Source organism: Bombus pascuorum, chromosome 9 (genome assembly GCF_905332965.1).
Source record: "Bombus pascuorum chromosome 9, iyBomPasc1.1, whole genome shotgun sequence".
NCBI classification, from domain to species: Eukaryota; Metazoa; Arthropoda; class Insecta; order Hymenoptera; family Apidae; genus Bombus; species Bombus pascuorum.
Window position 1 is genome coordinate 9,669,649 of NC_083496.1, and position 22,419 is coordinate 9,692,067.

Consider the following 22,419-nt stretch of genomic DNA (forward strand, 5'->3'; position numbering starts at 1 on the left):
TTTAAAAGAATTTCGTGTAATCTGTAAGATTGATCTCTATAAATTTCCTTTTTTCTTCTTTTTTAAATCAAACTTCTGTTGTTGCTGTTGTCAAGAAGCAGTTTATAACTTGTAAGTAACTTGTAAAATTTCGCTACTAATATTAGTTCAATTGTGCAGCAATTGACAATACTGACAATGGTTTTTCCCATATATCACCGCACTTCAAAATAAAATTTATTACGTGAGATATTTACCGCTTACTCCTGATAGGTAGAAATCGGTTTTCTTTGTGTTTTCAATTGAATAGGTACGGTTTTTCGCGTAAAGGAAATATCTATCGGCGATCGTTCCCGTTCTCATTCGGTTTCTCCTTCTTCGACCAATCAAGATTGGAAGTGACGAAGCACTGCTTCTGTTCCCGAAAGTCACCCACATGCTCGAAATTGAACATTTAATCTTAACGACGTATCTGTCGTTCTTGGTCGTGGTCTCATGTCTGCCACTGAAAAAACTGCACTATTTGAACGATGATGGATAGTTCCTGTGAATCAGAATCTGCATATGTACGGACGTAACATAAACAAGCAATTTTTAGCGTATCGATATTTCTGCCGTTTCCATTTCATTGCAAGAGTGTCTCATGCGACGGGACCAAAATATAAATTTAACTTTATTGCGGTATTCGAATTTTTATTTATCGTATATCCTCTAACATCAATATTTTATTTTTATTTATTTATCTATTTATTTTTTATTCATATGTTAGCCCTTCGCCTGTAATATTACAAAAATATATGAATAGATATATAAGTAACAATATCTTTAACTTTAATATCGTTTATTAGATGTATAATAGTGAAAAATAAGCATTCAGATCGGAAAACAATATTCAATATGTATTACGACGATCAAGTACATATTCGAAATAAGTTTTCTGATTTCTAATTTATTCTAGGAATATTTAAAAACACCGTGGAATACGTATTAAAAATCCAAATTTCACGATGTTTTTAATTTTAATTCTGACTGGCAGAATATTTCTCGGTTTGGAATGAAGTAATCTAAACTCTGATTACTTTTATCCCATACGCGTAGTTTACCATGGGAAACAAAATATACATGAATTATTGATGATACACGCTGCACGCCGACGGGAAATCAGATAAGCATATGACAAGATCAAACCATTCATTCCTTATAGCTTATAAGGCATACTATGCATGGTAGTAATATATATATATAATAATACACGATAAAAATTTAAGAAATAAATGAATGATTAACGATTTAATAATTTGTCGAAATTGTAATCGTTCTCGCAAATGTATTATGTGTATTTAGGAATTTGAAAGTAAAGTCGGAAATTAAAATTGTTGGATACAACCGTAGTTGGCCTTCGTTGTATTTCAGCCATAGTTTACACGACGAATATGACGCGGTATTATAAAACAAAGACGTATCCAACATACCAATTCTATCTTTACACGATTGATAGATTTTCGATGAACCATACAAAAACGAAGAAAAAGATAAAAGGAAATATATGAAAAAATATAAGATTGATTAGAGACGTAAAAATTCAGTACAAATAACAAGTTGTTTTCGAACAAATCAGATCAAATTCTGTAATCCAATTTTTCTTTGCTTTTTATTCAGTTGTAATATTTTTTGTTATATTATATTATTTTAATTTATATAGTGACATATTATTAAATTTTATTCGCTGGCACTTTTTGACGGTGGACGCATTCCTTTGCATGAGACTGTAATTGAATCAGTTTCGCCGCTTCCAACGACATAATAAAAATACCAAAACGAGCTTCAAAGAATTAAATTCCAATGGAAATTTTTTAAATGACACCATTCGAACCGTATTAAATCGAATTGATTCGTGCAAAAAGAGAATTGTTTGTTTTTTAAATCGTGCTGAATTAAAATCGTGTGAAGCAAATCCGTTTAAAGACAAAATTGATTATATTTATATTTTAAACACTTGCGATTATTAAACTCAAGTATTGGATATTGTATCCTCAATGGATTGCTCAAGACTGAAGCAAATAAAGTACTATAAAAATGAAAACCAAGCGTAGATGAATGTAAAGAAGAATAAATTTAAAGTCGTTGTGAAATTTTTCTATAAACCAACTGCGAGCGGGCGATTAGTTACGTAAACTTCAGAAATAGCTGTAATAAAAACGATTGGCTTATTACAGTTTGAATTGTTAGTGCTCTACTCCTAAGTTAGCCAATAAAGGGGATAATCATTGCTAGCAATTTAGGATGGTAATCCAAGATATCTCCTTCGAGGGCAATGGATATCGTATCACGTGGGATTCACCAAGGCAGCTTTCTTAGAGTCGAGCTACTCTAAAACAAACATACCTAATCGTAACAGTAATAGTTTCACTGTATTCATTATTATTAGAAATTATGACATAATTGTTGTCTATAACTAGGATCGACATATTAATTTACATATATATTTGGCGATTAAGTTACGTGTAGATTATGGATGTTTATTTTTGTATAAAATTATGGGGTTTCCTTTTCTCAAAAAATAATAATTATGAAATAATCTTAATTAATTGTTATAAAAGAATATGAAAAGTATACTTGTATAGATTTATACAAGAGAATAAAATAGGAGATTTGAATTTGTGATGTTAACATTTCATTGCATTGCTTTAAAACGAATTGCTTGAATTGCGATTGCTTTAAAATATATTTAAAAATAAATGTTGATAAATCAGTTGTACCATACACGTATAAAGTTGTACTTTTCATGGGGGATCTATATTGTAATCTCATATATATTTCACGATGTTCCATTTCTTCTACCTTCAGCAATAACCTTTTCAAAGCAAGCTACTAGTCCGAATTTTGAACGTTATTGCGATTTGCTATGGGGCAAATGACTTTCGCTTGAAAGAGTATAGTTTTCGACTATAATCAAACGATAACGTGACTTCCATTCGGACGATCGTGCACGTGAAAGCGTTGCTCCGTTGCTCGAGAAAGTTAACGACCTATGTTCCGATATGCCATCAGCGCCGCATAACTGTTTGATGCACGTTCAGATGTTTAATCTGCGAATCTCAGCGCTCTTGTAGAAATTATTGAGAATACTCAATATCGAAGTTAAATAAACGAACATCAACAATCAATTATTTAATTTCGGCTCTCTATACGATGCAGCATCCTGTTGCAGTCATCTTATTTTTATAATATATTGTATCATGAGCTTATCATATTTGTCATTATAGTAAAAGATTAAAAATTCATTATAGTAAAGAAGATTAAAGTTTGGTTATATTAGAAAAACAATATTTGGTTAAATAGTTTCTTATTTAGTGTTTTATATTATTTATCTTGAGCTGAATTACGTAGAACCATGAGAAGGGAAACATCATTATCAAATAAAAGAAAATGTATTATTATAACAATTTCATTGTTAGGAAACGATATTCGTCTCATGAATTTGAAATTTAATCAGTATTTAAACTGACGACAATTGAGCATAAATGTCATTTGAGTTCCCCTTCGTGTCGAAGTCCTTGAGTTAGTGGGAATGAAGCTTAATGATTCCTAGATTAACAAATTAAAGTTACCATACTTTTCTAGTCAGTGGTGAATGGTTTATATAACAGAGTGTCAATAGTATTGTACTGGCTGGTTAAAAATATGTGTGCTTCAATAAATATTAACAACGAACAAAGTATGTCGTGGAAGTTCTATTAAAAGACTTTTCGAAATGATTTCTTTCAAATATTAAGATAAGGTATTGTAACTTTAAATTTAACGTACCCTGCGAATTAAATATTCTTCGTCATTCAGTTATCCATCGAATAGTACTTCCTAGCAGCGACATTAATAACTCTGGCGTAACTTCCAACCTCATTTTTCTTCGAGAGATCGTGCGAAGTCATGCAGAAGTAAAATTCTTAACAAAAAATAAAGTGTTGGACAAAATCAGCCCATAATAGTTCAACTTACAAGATTATACGTTTCGTTGAACCAGTTTTCTGTGCGGAACGTTCGTCATAACGTGTGCTTCTTTGCACGAACAGTCTCACCATACAATATATGTATACACATATACATCCGCACATGTACAGAGGTAAATGTATGATCACACGTTATGAAAAAGTCATTTTTGCCCGATTTCATCTCGCGGTCTCTAGGTTGGTTATCTGTGTGAGCTGTTCACGTATGCGCGCGAACCGTAACTATACTAGCACGCGTATGTAGTGGAATTGATGCATACAGTTTTCTGCATATTTCTGTAGCTAGATACACATATCCTTGAATTCCATGAGCAACGAGGCGAGAGTGCCACGGATTCAACCATAAATTTCGATTTCCATCGCGACGGCAGACCATTCGATTCTACTTGACGACCTATATCTGTGATAGCGTAATGTACATACATAGGCCGACTGAAATTCGGAAAATCATCCGTATCTATCTTATCGTTGAAGATCATCAGTGGCTATTAAAATTTTAATCTACACTTTTTAAGATACGGTAGGATCCTGCATATCGTGGAATTTCTATACCGCAGAACGTATCTTCTATCTGCCCCACTGTACGTATTTTAACACGTTGACCGCCACGATGGTCATCGATGATGCACGTTTTACTAAATTTTTTAAAATGATTAAAATAAGATCAAGTTCATGAATTGAAAGATTTTCAACGGTTTGAGTGACTTAACTATAACGTTGTCAGGAAAAAGTATGCAAATACAATGACGTCTTGCGATAATTAAACATTATGGTGTAGTGTATCTCAATCTATTGCGGTTCCCAGGGCAAAATATACAAAATTCACGTGGCAATCAACGTGTTAAAATATTTCAATCGTTTCAATATTTCACATGCTTCTGTTTTCATAATATTAGGGTTCTTTTGCACGGTTGAACTAGTAATACTACAATAGAATCTTGTTCATCAGAACAGTTTATCAGTTATCACAGCTCGTGTTATTAAAAACTGAATTTGGATAGTTGCTTCTGAATCATGCTTAATTCCTAGTCAAAATACGGATGTTAAAATAATTTTAACAATAAGTATCTTTATATACATTCATAAAAGACAAATATTTCCGTTTGGTAGTTTCATCATTTTTCACTATATGTTCACTGTACTGAGGTTTATGGTGAGTAGGCTGCGCTTAGTCAGTTGGATGATAAGGCGCGAATAACCCACCCCTTGGTATATAATGGGGCACAAAATTCTCCATTCTCAGGTTTATGCCGGTGCCTAATAGTACAATTTTCAACGAAATATTTCACCATTACAGTGTTTTATCCTAGAGACATTTTTTCACATACTCTGTTGTTTAGTGTTCAGTTCACTTGATACTTATGGTTCTTGAACAAGGTTTAAGAACTTCAACAAAATATAATGCATTCTTAGTTAAATTATAAGCTCTAGTGTAGTAATCGTTAGAAAGTAGAGCTTTTTAACATAATGTGTCCTAGCTACAAGAAAAATATTATCAAAAATTACCAACGAGAAATTCTTATCTTGTTCATGCCCACATATCTGGTATGCTAGAACAGGATAAAATTACGGTTAGTTGTAACATATTTTTTAGAACGAAATTTAAACGTTATTTACGTGACGCTAGAAAATTGTTAAGGATCTATGTATTTACGAAAACTATGTCCATATTATGTACAGCAAAATTCGAAATTGTAGCGATAAGAATAATTGCATAAGCAAATAAGCATTACACAATTTGTGGATCAAAATTGCCTTAAAAGAAACAGTATTTAATTATTACATTAAAATGTTTACACATTTGTTAAAGTAAAATAAATGTAAATTAATATGTCTAATATATAACCAGCTGCTTTTACATCTTATCGTATTAACATATAAATAAATTTGCAATTTCTGTGCTATAACTTTTATTAATTTAATGTTGTACCTCGCTAAAAATTAACTTGAAAACTTTCCATTACGTATATGTACATGCTATATGTATAATGCTTTGTATCTCTATTTATATATACCATAATATAATATCTTGTAGTGCCAGTCTTTTCAAAATATTATAAAAGTTAGAAAAAGCTTGATTTTGAGATGTGTCTGAGATGTCTTTCTATATACCATCTTATCTGAATAATCTTGCTGTAGAACTCAATTTTAATCGAACAAATATAAGAAAGCGAGAAAAAGCAGACTCATGAAAATGCAATTGTTGTAGTTGCTTCTTATTACACATAGTATATATGGTATGCAATGTGTTCGTGCTATGACATCATGGTGTAGGTTTCACCAACTAGGCGGTTGCACTTGGTAACTACGACACTAAGCATTGTTCACACTTTCACCTATCTCCCATTTTCCGTATCATTCCTCTCGAGCTCTCCTACTCTCTGTGTGATATCTAACGGATCGATATTTACGCGGGAACAGGAATGTTCCCTTAGTCTGTGTTACCCCGAAGAGAAAGAGCAAGTATTTGGCCAGGTATACGTTACAGCTTTAACTCGAGAGAAATGTTAGTTATGATAGTTATGATTCTTCGTCCTTATATTCAGACATTTTATCGTCCGAGCAAGCGAAATGTATCTTCGAATTTCCTGAAATGACATTCCTGCTTTTATGCTTCAGTGAAAAATATTCCGAGGATGTCGTTTAATTAATTAATCAATTAATTTACTTATTTAAAGTTATATTATTAGTAACTATATATGTTATAATATACAATCTCGTCATGTCACGAAATAATAAATGTAGTACTTATCTTGCATCGCATTATGTAATTATAATTATACTACGGATGCACATGATATATAACAACATATGAAATATACAGAGAGAAAATTTATAAATAATTGGACAGTCACCTGAAAAAGGCTACATCGAACCTCGTAATAGAAACAGGATTATAAAATCCTATTGCAGTAGTCAAAACCTACGCACAATATGGTGTAATCGATAATATAAACATTTATATTTGTTAATTTATTGTCTATCGAAAATCAACTGATCTAAAATTTCATGATTCAGTTAGATATAATTCATCCCTATCGTAATTACAGACACATTTATTGAAATCTATAGAACAGGAATTAGAGATGTTATAATATCCTTCAGTTTTTTCTTTTTCTTCTTTTTTCTGAAAAGAGATAAACACGGACGAGAATTCTTGGTTATTAAATGAAAAGTAAAATTCCTCTTATAAAGAAAAACTAAACTAAAACTTGTCTATCTGACAATTCCTACCTCTGACATCAAATACAAGTTTCCTTTGAGAAATTTTCAAGTATCTGGAATAGTGTGTTAACTAATATTTTTTCAGTATATTATTCCAAGTTGAAATGACTGGAATATCAAAGCTTTCTTGGTTGAAAATAGGGCTGACGCAGGGAGACAAAGGAACGAGTCGTACATTAAGGGCAAGAGTCTTTTGTTCGTGATGAAAAGTCCTACTGTGATGCTCGCGAACGCCCAGATTATATGTTCAAACTAGAAAAGTACCGAACTTTGTAACGTTTTTGATTGAAATACTCTTTCGACCGAGTTTGCAATTATTCCCGGATGTCTGTCGAACTGAAGCGACGCGCAGAAATTTAAATTCCTATGGCATTCCGACTTCGTTCATTCAACCGTATTATTGGAGGCGGACGTGCTCGTGTAAAGTAATTCGATACATCTCGGGCAGGTTTTCATGAAACTTACAAGGAGTATCTCCACGGTAATCAACAACGTATTGATTATAAGTAAAGTTTCGAGAAGAATAGCCTTTTTTTTAACTTTATAATTGGTGTAAAACAGAGTGCAAAATAGAATTGAAATGGATCAATTTTTCTTGTAATTATGGACCGATATTACTGTGACTGGTTTTAATCCTATCAACTTTGGTATCTTGATATTTAAAAATGAATAAACGTAGAAATATTTTATCGGTATATGTCGTTCTTCATTTTATGAAATCACGTACAAATTTTATTATAAACAAAACACATAAATAATACGTAACAAAGAATAACAAGTAATAACACGAATATTATTATATACAGTATTCCTTTTATTTTTATCACCACATTTCATGTTTAATAAAATACAGCGTACATCCTTGTCACGTATCATTTGACGTTTTATGAAACCGCGTATAAATTTGATCGTAAACAAAGTGCAACAAGAAGTTCCAACTAGTTCCAAGCGTACGTACGCAAATGGTTCGTTCAAGAAGATCGATGGAGCAGCAATCTGTCTTTAAAATCGTTTCGACTGATTCGTTCGTTCTTGCAATCTTTTTCAAAATGAAATTCGATAAAATGGCGTCTTTCCCTTAGAATGTTAGAATGTGAAATCGATCGAAACCACATCCCGAAAAATTGAAAGAAATTGACGTGATCGTTGCAAAAATTAATCGAATCGTTGATTCGCAAACTGTCTTGATTTTTCGTCGAATTATTTTACGCATCGCGGAAGATCGTAAATGTGCTGAATAAACAAGAGCTATCATAACTTGCAATCATTCATTCGGGTGAACTTAGGTGCGCGGGTTATACGTTTTGGCTTGATAAACTGGATTACGATTTCCTCTGTATCACGCCCTTCGTGTTCGTTGTTCTTACCTTCTCGTTCGGTGTCCCCTTCTATTCCGCTCGTCTTTGCATGACTCTATATTATAGTCTCGTTCATTGCACCGCGTAAACCAGTAGCTGTACACGTTGAAGGTCCTTCGTTGGTCCCAAGTTTACGTCCCTGCGGCCATCCACAACGTCGTTTATCGAATATTGCAGTAATGTACAAGGCCAATACACTTTCAAGCAAAACCTATCGACCAGGCCTGTTGATGTAGTTCTCGTAGTTTTTCTCGAATACATTTTCAGTATTTGCGCTATTTGCCAAACCCTCTGCCGGTAAACGTGCGCATCGCGCTTCAGTGTTTTCTGATAAAAGACGTGAAATGGTTCTCAAATTGCGTTATCATTTATAGAGATAGTATTTTGTTCGTGATTTGAACAGTTTTGAAAGTAAAAATTTCTGTATAATTTTCAACATTACGATATCGGTTTTTCGACGTAAACGAATTTTAGCTTAAATGTGTTGAATTTTCGAAAATATAGAAAATAAAACAATTCTATCCGATAGATAGAGTTTCCGAGATAAAAAATTTCAAGTACGCGTTAATTTTCTAAAAATGGACAAGAATTGCAAAATCAAAAGGTTCTTATTTTTGAAACGAACTCGAAACCATAAAAATGATAATTGAATTTTACATGGACTGTATAATATTTTATTTTCAATAAAATCCTTGACATCGATGTCAAAAAGTGATCGATTTATCGTCGAATGACCTAGAACCATTGACGAACCTCTGCACGCAGAAATGACTCATACACTAGCCATTTTAGCCATTTCATTTGGTTTTGTGGTATTTTCCTCTATTCATAACTGTGCCAAAGGTATTGCTCAACTCATTGTCAGTTGTACGGTATAGGCCATAGGCTATAGCCTATAGCCATATATGGACTATATCAATGTTACGTCCACAGAGGGAATCTATTGTTTAACGCAACAATACATGACAATATCTATTGTTATGTTTGTCAGTATTAAATGTTGTGATATGATTTTTCGGTTTGTAAAATAAAAGGACTTCTACTATATTATGACGTTTTATCTATATATATATATATATATATATATATATATATATATATATATATATATATATATATATAATGTAGCAGTAATAATAATATTTACGATATATTGTATGCAAATTCATATTTTTATAAATAAAAGAAACGAGTCCTGCACTTTGGATTTTCGAATATTTTTTTCCATATTACGTACATTCTGTACATTCTTGCGATTTTAAATTTTCCATAAATATGGAAGGATAGTTATAGTTTATTATAAAATTAATATGATATTATTTAAGATTATATCGTTTATGAGAAAAGAATGTTATCTACAAGCACATGTGCTTTTTAGAGATTTCTCGATCTTTGGGTAGAAACTACCTTGTTGTAAACTCAAAGAGTAGCGTTTGTCATATGGTGTTTAATAGATCCTGTCGCCGTTGTCGTAGCATTCATGAATTTTCAATCGTTCCCAAAACTGACAGTGTCCAGGTGGAATACACTTGATTCCTTCGAAGGAAACAGGGATGGCTTTTGCCAAAGGTGAATCATTGATTAGAATTTCACTTATCGCAACATTTAGCGTAAATAATTAACGTGGAAACTGAATGAAATCTACTGTTTAAATAAGAGTCTGCAGCAAAAGAAGAATCTATTTTTCCGCTTTTATAAAGAATACGAAGAAATAAAAAATTCGATATTGAAGCTTCGTCGAGTATAAGTATACTTACGTATAGTTTTAAAAAATATTTTTAATAGGACAATCACATTGGCCGTTTCAAATATAATACGAAAAGAAGTAAATGTCTTTATACGAAAAGGAGGATGAAAATAAAGAACGATATCTCAAGGTTTACTTTCGAGAAAATCGAAATTGAAGCTTTTATCGAGTATAGACACTTACGCACTGTTTCGAAGTATATTTCTAATGGAATTGTAGGGAAATGCATTGTAATTTCTTGCAGCGAGAAGAAACATATTTTCCAAAATATACTTCGTAGAACGTAGATAATTTGAAAATTTGTTATTACGTTATATTAAATTCTGATATTAAATATATTCGTAACTAATTCACTTTTAAAATATAATGGAAGTCTGGAATAAAAGCTATTGTAGGAGGTTGAAGAACAGAGAGAGATGGATTGACACATCTCTCATCAAAGATAATAATTGTACCTTTTCATTTAAAGCTGCGAACAGAAACTTCAGATTATCGACAGTAACTTTTAATGACTTAATCAACGTACGCTTCAAGAACTTTAGAAGTACCTTTGTCTTGGTTTATTGTAAAAGGAATTCATTTTACGAGGATTATTGTAATGTAAATTGTAATATAAAACTTGACAAGTTTTACAATCTTTTATTTACATGTCGACCGACAAATTGTTAAATTATAAAGTGTACAAAATATTTAGTTCTTTTTTGTTCGTTTAATCACTCGCAACTACATGGTAAAACTCAATTATTTCGAAAAGAAAAGCTAATATTATTGCGGAATAATAATATCATCAGAAAGTTAATATTTAATACACTCTTCTTTATCATATTAGTATAAATATCTTTTTATTTAAAAGAATTCATTAGTACATTTAACTTGTATAATTTATATATATAAAAAAGTTGTATAATAATAAAATTCTTGGGTTCCTATATCTCTCGTTGAAAATTTGTTACATGAAAGTTTCAAAGGGCTGTACTGCTGTTAAACGCAAAATATAGGAACAATGGATCAGGTAAAAGAACCCAGTTGAAGAGAATTCATCGACATTTGAGCTCGATTGGCCGTCAGCAGCTTTGTAACAAGAGAAGGCTCGTACCAAGCTATGCAATATATCGAGGATACGGTAAAGCAATGAATGCGAAGAAAAAGTGTGTAGTGTGTTGAGTAGAATGGCATCGTTGTCAAGCACAGTATGGATATGTGAATATATGTATACATATACGTACACGCGTTTCATCGAAATGTTGGATGTGCAGAAACGATTAACGAATAAATGTGCTGGTAATGATGCGGCTTTTCAAACTTTGTTGCAAGTGATTATTGACGCACTGTATTTTAGAAATACGAGTATTGTAGACATGCACTTTAATAAAACGACGTGAAAAGGACATTGTACGAATTATAGTTGTTTCATTGTAATCTAACTTACAGTTTAAACGATTACACGATTTAAATGATTACATATGCTGTAAGTAGACGATGAATCGGTAGAGTTGAAATATAAATGTGCATAAATGCGAGGAATGATTTGGGACATAGGAGGACAACATCTATACGTAGATTTCATTTCTTTTATTGTGGCCATAAAAATTTGCATAAGCATTCGTAGTCTATTCACGAGTAGTTGATTGCATATGATTTTGTTATATAAGAAAGTATGAATGAACTATTATCGAGGAAAGTTATTTATAGATGGTTCTTTAATAGTCAAGAGGATACGAAACTCGTGGTCATTTTGTTATTTATTCTTATTTAAATTTTAATAAATATGCAATGTACTTCTATATAAATTGTAGTTTTAAATACTGAAATCATGTACATGGTTCCGGGTTAAGCTCTATTCGTATAAAACATTCCACATTTTATGATTTAATTTGATTAATTCTCTCTAGAATGTCATGATGATACGTCCCAGGGTAACAGTTTCATAAAGATTATGAGCTTGTACAATTTTTTATTTTACCATTGAGACCTATTAAGATATGTATTTTCATTAAATAAAGAATTAATGAAGAATAATATATATCCCATCTTAAAAATGACTTGTAATATTTTCTTTATTAGTTTCAATGTGTTATAGTTTATATCATTGTAGCGTCTACATAACCCATTATAAAACGATTTCATTGACCTAGATACGTTGATCTTCCAAGGTCAGCCAAGGTCATTTGCCATCGTTTAAATTATCCTTTCGCTGAACGTCCAGAGAATGTTCTTCATTTTTTGCATTCGAAAGGTCAACCATGAGTATTACCACATTCGTTTGCGCGTATTCTGTCCATGAATAAACGAAAACTTTATCTCCTAGGCGGTTGTGTCCTGATAATTTGTTACTATCATTCAAGACTTCACTTTATCCGGAATAATAAGTTTTTTCTGAATAAACTTCATGTTCCATAAAATTCTGTTTTTTCTTTTTCTTTTTTAACTCAACCTGTCAAATCCGGGAATCTTATAATTAATGAAAAGCGAGAAGGTCATTATGCTTGCTTTTTTAATTCAATAACCAGGAAGTATGCTATTTAGTGTTCGTTGAAATTAGCAGTCATTATGACTAGCAATGTAATCACGATGGAGTTCTTGTGCATCCGTTTTTTGGTTACGAGTGAAACGCTATCCAAAAGATTTTTAAATTTACGAGAATATCATCATGTTACGAAGCGTGCTATATCATTCCTTTTAAGTGTTCGGTCGATCAATATTGTTGTCAATATTATTCTCAATATGCAACATTATCGTACGTAAGAAACCCCTTAGGCGATCGATATACACGGTGTAAGAACATGCGGAACCCACTTCGCGAGCTGATCGCACGCCTAAAGACAATGAAAAAAGTTCGTATGAACATGTGTTCTATCCATCTTCGTTTATGAAATATAATCTATTTCGATATAATCTATTACGTACGCAATACATCTATTGAAAATGTTGAAATACCAAGGTTCAGAATAGAACAAACCTTTCAACAACTTCAGGAAACGTAAGAAACCATTCAGAGTGTAACCGCATCCATGACAAGATGTCCACAGGCTTACTTTGAAACGCAAGGTGGACATATTGAGCATCTTCTGTAAAGGTAATTAGATAAGACAAAATCAAGACAGAAAATTATATCTTGTAAACAAAACCGAAGTCTGTACGAACATATTTCATTGTTTTTAGGTGTACAACCAGCTGCCCACGAAATAGATCCTACGTGTTCTGTTACACTCTTTATATTGTCAATACAATGTTGAGAGTCTTGAATATTGCCATTATTATCGACAAAAATATTGATCGTCTAATAACGCTGCTTTATAACAATGTAATTTTTACAATATGGGTGCTATGTAATTTAGAATTCGTATAACACTGAACTGATGCTCCGCGTTTTAAGGGTCATTGTACGTATATATATATATATTAATCATATCTAGGATGATCAAATTTGTCAAGAAACGTACGATTTCAATGGAAGTTTGTGACAACTACGTTGTCGCGGTCTCTTGGCTGCTCATCGCTCACTTTAGTCGACATGCGTGCGATGCTCTTTCATTTGTACAAAGCTCCGTAATTCCGCGACCTCTACGCTTTGTACTGTGAATACAAGAGAACGTACCAGCGGAGGCATTTACCGGCCTTTGACGGCTCATCCTTTAACGTCGTTTCTGCGTTTACGTTTCTACGAACGGACAAACGAGCATCGCGAAGCAATTTGCCTTTTCACCGATGGTATATTTATCCTGTGAAGTTTACATGGGACTAGTGTACTTCTCTTTGCTACAACATTCTACAAAGAACGACGTCCATTTTTATATTAATTTAATTTTAAAAAATACGATACACAGGACAGTCAATAAAATCGGAGTAGAAACAACTGTACTGAGAAATTATTCGAAAACTAACTCACATAGAGGTAGAAAAAGAAAATCTCGTATATATAACATGTTATCATATTATCTAACATATTATCGATAAGAATTCTCTTAAACTGATGAATATTCTTGAAGCAATTGCAATTTTTTGAATTTATGTGTTTCACAATTGTTTTAATCTATGTGTTTTGTAAGAAGTAACGATAGAATTAAAATATCAAGCATCCTTCTTCAAGGTAAAATAGTTTTGCTCGAGGAAAACATTGTACATGTTAACATAACATTAAAATAACATGAAATATTCTTCTATTTTTCCTCAAGCTAGAAAATTCCGCTTGATAGATAATTCATTCCATTCTGCGTAATAATACATAGCGGTTACCAAAAGTTTCCGATCAAAGTGTATTTCTATTTCGATATAATTTACATATTAATAGAATCCTTTTTGCAAAAATTTATACAATATTGTATTTCAGGAGGTATTGTTTCATGCTGTATTGGTGCGACAAACTTTTGTTCTTAGAAATTTTTTTATCTCAATGATATAATAAAATTACGTTTTGGCCGCTGATAGAAACTTCCAATAGCCACTTTATATAAATATTATGTATTTCCAGCCGGTAATGAAATCGCTAACTTTAATACGTTCTAATAGAAAAGGAATAAAAATACTCCCGGTATTTAATAGAGGAATTATTATTCTCGATTCTGCTGTTAGTATTTCATGAAGCAGAGCGTTCCAAAGGAAATTTCTCGCATAGTTTCGTCTCTATTCATATTTCAAATGGATCGAAACCCTCATTATTATTGGAGGTAAATTTTTCAAATATTTGGTATTACATGGTATGCAAACTTTTGATTGAATTTATTTCTTATTTGTTGTATGGGTGTATAGGAGTAGTTTTACGGAATAAGTATTTCCAAGTTACCGAAGAAAACATAGTGGACTAGTTGCACTTAAACTAACAATTTACGTGTACAGTGTTACGTGTACAGTGGCCCATGAAAATATATGGACGCTCAACCCTTATAGAAACTTTTTACGAATATGTTACGTGTGATATATAACATATTTTTGGAACTTCATTAGCTTGATGACGAGACATGATCGTTGTTATTACATTGGTAAAATTTTAAACGAATTTGGAGATTTTATATACAAATTGCAAGATATTTGGCATGAGATGAAATTAATGAATTGCTAGATAGGTGAAAGATTAGAAGTAACGATAAATATTATATTGAAAACTAATTATTCGAAGTTTTAAACGAAACAATCAACGCGTGTGACAATGGTTTAAAAGTTGAGTTCAGAACTAATCGTTTATTCATTGCTTTATCGCGTTTTCTGATTACATAAACATTGGGAAATATGAAAAATTGATTATTCATATCCTTCCTTCTCCATGAATTAATGTTACGTAAAATTTCATGCTGTTAACATATTCAAGGTCGGCTGGTCGGTTATATTGAGAACGTTGAGAATCACTGGTTATGCTATTACGCGCACTTCAGGTTAACGAATGGCTAGTTAAGCCGTTCGTTAGCTCTTCATTGAGCAATCGATCTGAACGATTATTCATCGCTGTATAGTGTGGAGTATCGTCGCAGCTTTCATAACAACAATGGGACATGATGCGGATATAACGTAAAAATTGGTACCCTATGAAACGGTAAATAAACTTAAGTATTATATATTATTGTGATTTATGGCATAAAAATTTTAACGTTATTCATGATCTGTATTTTCAAGTATATATACCAACTAACTTTATTTCTAACAGAAACTCGTTATAGAATGACATATTCTTATTATTGGATTGGCAATTAAGTGATTGCGGATTTTGTTATTAGGTGATAATGACAATACCCGCAATCACTTAGTTACCAGTCCAATATAATCATTGAATCTTGTACAATCGATGCATTTTAAAGTTATTATTGGATGGTCATGTACAGTAATATCAACCATAAACTAACACCAATCATACGAAATTGTATAAATATGTTATGTATGTTATGCAAAATTTTCTGAAGTTTCATTAGCTTTGACGAGACATGACCAACATGATTGTACTGATCAACTTTGAAACTAATGTATAAATACAATAATTACACGATACTTACTGCAAGCATACACTTTGTAAATAATTGCTATATAATCTGGATAGTCGTTTAAAACTACCATCATCGATAAATATAAAAATATAGGAATAAGGAGAATTTAAATACGTAGTGAAATAAATATTGATATAAATAAATTTTACTATTTAAAGTAGAATTGCAATTTTTTTCTTAATAGTTAGAAGCTTTTTCTATTTATAACTATATAATTAGTTATGCAAGCTGTAGGCGAAACTTCTTATACAATCGAATTGGGCACTTGGAGGCTTTCGTTGAACGAAACGCGTTCCGTGTTCGTGCGATGTTTTATGGTATCGTTGACATGACAACGTTGATTTCACCTGTAAGAGAATGAAGCCTTGATGAAACTTTAGATAATTATCATGCCGTTATAATGAAATGCACGACAACGTAGGGAATCCATTGTTTCATCAACCGAAGTGGCGCAGGAGAATAATTGTTCTACGTGAGAAACTTGTTGTAAAATATGACAAAATAATCAAATTATAAGGGAATTAAGCATTGTCGTTGTAGTATTTCTTCTTCGCTATATTCTCTTTTCTCCGAACTATTTCTCTAACAAGTTATAAGTACAGTTGTTAGATGCATTTTTCCTTGCCATTCAACACGTTAGCACGAATCATATTTTTTATTTTATATAGTATTTTTTCATGAAATATTTATATTGTACACATTTCTTGCATATTTTCTACTCACGTTTAAACGAGAAATTATTACTTTTTCAATTGTACTATTATTTTAAAGAAACTATATAGAAGTGAAAGTGAAATTTTTACACCGTGAAATTAATGCCTAATTATTGTTTCTAGTAGTATACTTTTTGTTGTCAAACATATCATGTATAACTCGGTGCTTAATTTTAACTTCGTAATATCGCTCTATCTACTAACTAAGTAATTAATGCAATTAATTATCATACAGGAGTTTAGTTACATAATACAGTGAAATTGGACAAATTGACGTTTAAGTAATTGTCCTTACTCACCCAGTCACGCTTTGTAGTGCATATTCGTCTTGTCCAACTTTGAGCATGCGTTTCTAACATAAATCAAAACTTGGTTCCTGAGTTGTAGTTTAGCTTTAGGGTATGGTGGTCCTTTATTCTGTGTATTCCATCTGTACCTCTCCAATGCCAGGACCATAAATGTGATTCATTTACATATAGCGCATAAATGTAAGAACACAGCAGGTGCATAGTGAATATCGGCTGCCATGTCATACACTTCCATTGATTTTCTTCTAAGATGAACTCGATCACACTCTCAATTTTTGTCAACAAAGGATATTTTTCATTAAAATATATTTTAGTTTACCTCAAATACGTTAATCGTAGTTAACTGAATTTCCACGTATATTAGTTAGACTTCTATTAAAGGTAATGCGTGGGACAGGGGAAAGATAATTAGGAAGGTTGAACCACAGAATGCCGAATGGATATGGTTAATGAACCGAGTTCAAAAGCCGCTAGTGGCAATACCACCGCGATATTTGCGTGTACAGTAGTGTACACATACCTACCGGCTCTATACGATTACGTTATGTATATGCGTTGTACTACGATTTGCAAATTTTCTAGAATTCTGCTACGAATTGATCCATAGAAGAGAACATGAATTGCTTACAGTGCTACTTACAATGCTACTTACAATTTAAAACAAAATTTTTAATATTCCTTTTGAACTTTCTTACTTTAACGATTTAATATACTGTATTTGATTGAATTTTTATATGATACAAAACGTTGATACGTCTAGCGATGAACTATTTATTTTGCGAGTTTCATCATTTGCGTGAAACATTTCCTTAGTGTTGCAAAACTGTTACTTCTCATTTTAGGCTAACGCTAGAACTACCAAAATGACTGGCTTTTAAAAAATACGTAATAATAGAATATTTTTATATTTATTATTTATTACTTATCACTTATTATTTATTACTTTCTTACAGAGAGAATTCCATATTATGTAGTACATTTTTGGTATTATTAATCCATCCGGGAACATGATCCGTAAATGAAGGTTGGTACATTTATAAAATTGTAGAATCAGTGATTTTGACTGGTAGTTCTAGTGCTAATAACGTTCTACAGTGTGCTTGAGATATTATTTATAGTGTCCTTGGAATTATCACACATATGCATAAGCTTTTGCTCTACTCTAAGCTCATACAGTTTAAGCAGTGTTTTTGACTAAGCTCCAGTATTTTGAGGATTATCGCGAGTTCGCTAGCTGAGTTTGACGAGTTTATATTTTTATGAAGATGATTAGAATTATCTATAGACTATACGATAATGCCGATAAACTTTGTGTAAGTCATGTTAATCCTCAACCGGTGTGGTAGAGATCAGATCGTTGATAAATAAGTAATAAATGAAAAATTAGTAAAAAGACTTAGTTAGCAACTGCCTTTGCATGAGTTTACAACTAGTAAAAACTGCAAGTCGGATGAAAGAAATAAAAAAGTATGGTCAATGATTTAACCGCTTGAGAGTTATGTTTGATTGCTAGAAAATTATTGATAGTCTGAAAGAGTTTTTAAAAAATGTTTAATATTCGATATAATATTTGTAATATAGCAAGATGTAATTGTGGCTACTGAATTTTGGCTTCTTCAGCAAGAATGCTAGTAGAATATTTGCTGTAGTCAGCAGGGTGCTCTCTCTTGGCAATTTATGCAGGCTGATGTGTCTGGGATTTTGGATGTCATGGGATCTTGCACACTTCACGCATTTAAATTGCTTGTTGCAATTTACAGAGGTACAACCGTATAGTTGACCCTGGTAACATTGGATAAAGAGTTCATGGGAGTCAAATTTCTGCCAGTACAACCTGATGTTTTGTTGACATCTAATTTATCTCTTAACTTGCAGTAGAGTTTCATTCCACAAGCTCTCCACATTACGCAATTCTGTCCATCTCTCTAGTCACATTTTTTAGTCGCTAGGATTTTCTTAAATTTTAATTTCTAACCGTAATTTGCATCTTCCACGTTTGCTGGCATTTTGAATCGCAGATTTGTGTCTCAAGCCACTTTATACAATTATTATCAAATATTTTTTGCACCATAGCAACAATCTTTGATACGTTTTAACGTTACTATTGGTTAGCTTCTCCGACTTCACTTAACAGATAGATTTGCAAAAGGCGCTATATACTTTTTAGTTTAATGTTCGCCAAACTAAATCAAGCAGTTTTTGCTTTTCTTCTTTATCAATAACAGAGTAAATTCCGTAATTTTGTGTGAAATATTCGTTAATTTGATCCATTCGGCCCATCAATTAAACAACTGAAATTACGTCTGACGGAAGAAGTCATATTTCTATGAATTCGGTTTGCGCATTTATGATATGGACGTGATATGACAGTGATACTGTCTGACAAGCATTGTCTATTAATAACACGGCTTTTCCTATACGCGTTTCTGCTGTCATTCATCTGATATAATTAACTCTGGTATAAAAACGAATTCGAACCAGATAGGAGAGGATTCATCGTTCGCCCAAGTTTTTAGTTCTTCGTTGTATAGTCTATTCTAATAGGAGATTGATAGTATGTCCATATTCGTATTTTCCAGACATAAATTCTATCCTTTTCTCTTCATTAATAACACAACAAAGAGAATCTTTTATTAATCTTAGTTTTGTCCGATTCTATACATATAAAACGAGGAAATCTTAGTGAATGGTTATCAAAATTTTATATTAATCTCCAATTATATTCTTCCTATTCAACGTTACTCTATTAAGTGAAATCGATCAATGTTCTTCCTACATCACTGGAACAAAGGGAATTCATTACTGGCGTAGCGCTCTTCTCTTATACCGTAATCAAGTGGTGGTTCACGCGACCATTACAATGGATGTGAACATATTTGACGCATGCCAACAAGATTACATCTGACAAAAACACTTTAATTAATTTGCGAGAGATCGATTCTACGATTAGATCGATTCCTTTGGTCCTATTTTGTAAAACGGAATAAAAAGAAAGGAGTTTCCGGAATTGTAAAACCAATTAGAACGAGCGCGAGAGGAACGAAGTGTGAGGGTGCGAGCTAAAGTTGATGTTTCATTTCAAAGGATTACAATTAGGTTCTTCTCATTATCGCTGAAAGCTTTCACAGTCGCGTGCTCATGAGCTAGCAACGTAATAATCCGGTGACCCATTCGGCAAAGTCGCCAAAGTGGAAAACATTGCCGCACGAATAAAGGTGAACTCGCTAATTACGGAAAGAGGTAGTATGATTTCCTCTGGCAGTGAATCTGTCTGATCCAGGATCGATGTGTCGAGGGCAATTTAATGGGATACGTTTTAATGGTCATTAAATTCTATTTTATGCTATTCATTATTACATCTGATGCTTTTTAGTATTTATATTTACGCCCATTATTTTAAGAAATGGATAGTAACGATTTTTTAATGATATACGTACAATTTTAATAAAAGTACATCATTTATGTCATAATGATCGATTATGACGTGGATTCGTATCACTTGACAGATACTTTGATGATTTCGGTAGTTGAACGAATAAGAATCTGCTCTTTCCTTCATTGCCATTACCAGTGAGCTTTTCCTTCTTACGCGAAACTCCAGACTAAACTACAAACAACCTTTAGCGGTTGGTTTAATTAAAATCTCCCAAATACGACGCGTCTAGCCCATTTATTGCTTGTCTGGCTGCCTTCCCCTTCCGAAGCATTCTCCTTTCCGCGTTACAATTCTTGGCAGTGATGGTTGTTGGCAACCGGCCAAGATCAACCGGTCGACGATATGACCGTAGAAGAGGATGCATCCAGCCGAGATAACGTAATTAAGACTCTTACTTTGAAATCTCACAACGCTCACCCCACTTTCATCCTTTGGTTTCTTAAATCCACCACTTTCTACGGACTATGCCGTTTTTAATTCCACAATTCTAGCGGCCATGACGTACTTATGTAATACCGTGGTTTTCAATGGACGGAACAAAAGCTTGTTTGTTTCTTCATTTTTCATTGTACGACTGCGAGATGCTTTCAGTGCTTAAACCGATTTTTCAGGAGATTTGTTTTAAATCCTGGTGCTTCTTATCGGCATACTGCCGTCGTGCACAATCAACGCTTGAAATATACGTCTTTAACCTTTTTGAAACTGAACGTTTGTTTAGCCAGCGAGAAAAATTATTTCTTAGCAATTATTAGTAGTAGAAATACATATCCCGGATGATTTTTTGAAAAAGATACAGCGGCGGATAAAAGAAAAATTCAAAACTGATACACTATGGACTTTATCAGTCTTTCTACTAAAAATTTTTTGTCACATTGATAACAGTTATTCTGTGGTATACACTGTGGTATATTACGGAATAATTAGAAACGTCGACTTTTAAGCGCTTCCTTTGTCACTGTCGCTTTAATATTTACGCTGTACAAGTTAGCATTACGTGGAAATGATGTTGACGACGGGTCAGTTGTTGTCGCGCATAATGGAATAAGAAAATGAAGTAACGAAGAGGCTAAGAGGAAGGTTCTATGGTTCGAAGCGAGAAAACGGTCGGGCAAAGCGGAATAGGAGGACCTTTAACTTTGGAAACGCGGGGCCACTTTGTATTCCGAGATTCATTGTTCACCGCAACTCGAGTAACCTACAAGCTTAAGCCATGTATTATGTGGGACCGCCGTGGCAAGACGCCATATAAATGCTCCGGAAGGTTACTCTTCCCTGTCGGTCCTCATCCTGTCCGCGGTCTGGCTTGTCGTGTCGCGTGTCACTGTGTCTTAAACAATACCATTCTACCTGTAGAAATCTCTGCTTTCCATAGATGGAGACGTTTATTGCCAACAGACGTTTAGTACTGTTTCATATGTTCGAGCAGATTTCCTTTGTTTCGTGAGTTATTAATTTTCCGTTCAAATGATTAATCTTGTCAGTTTTCCAAAGTATCTGTATTTGTTCTTGATATTAATTAAGGCAATTTAAGCCTCTACGAAGAGATTATTTTCCATAGGGGAAGACATTTATCAATTGATTGACATGATATAGAAGACATTTATTAATTAATGTTTATTATTGATTCACGTCTTCGCGGAGACTTCCCTTGTTTCGCGAGTTATTAGTTTTTGG

The 22,419-nt window shown here is 32.8% G+C and overlaps 1 protein-coding gene and 1 long non-coding RNA gene across 2 annotated transcripts in view; both read left to right on the forward strand.

Moving 5' to 3' along the window:
• Positions 1–22,419, forward strand: part of LOC132910661 (leishmanolysin-like peptidase) — a 214,361-nt gene that overhangs the window by 23,851 nt on the left and 168,091 nt on the right. The gene's annotated exons all lie outside the window — the stretch shown is intronic.
• LOC132910712 (uncharacterized) overlaps positions 1–22,419 on the forward strand; it is a 106,246-nt gene that overhangs the window by 18,008 nt on the left and 65,819 nt on the right. The gene's annotated exons all lie outside the window — the stretch shown is intronic.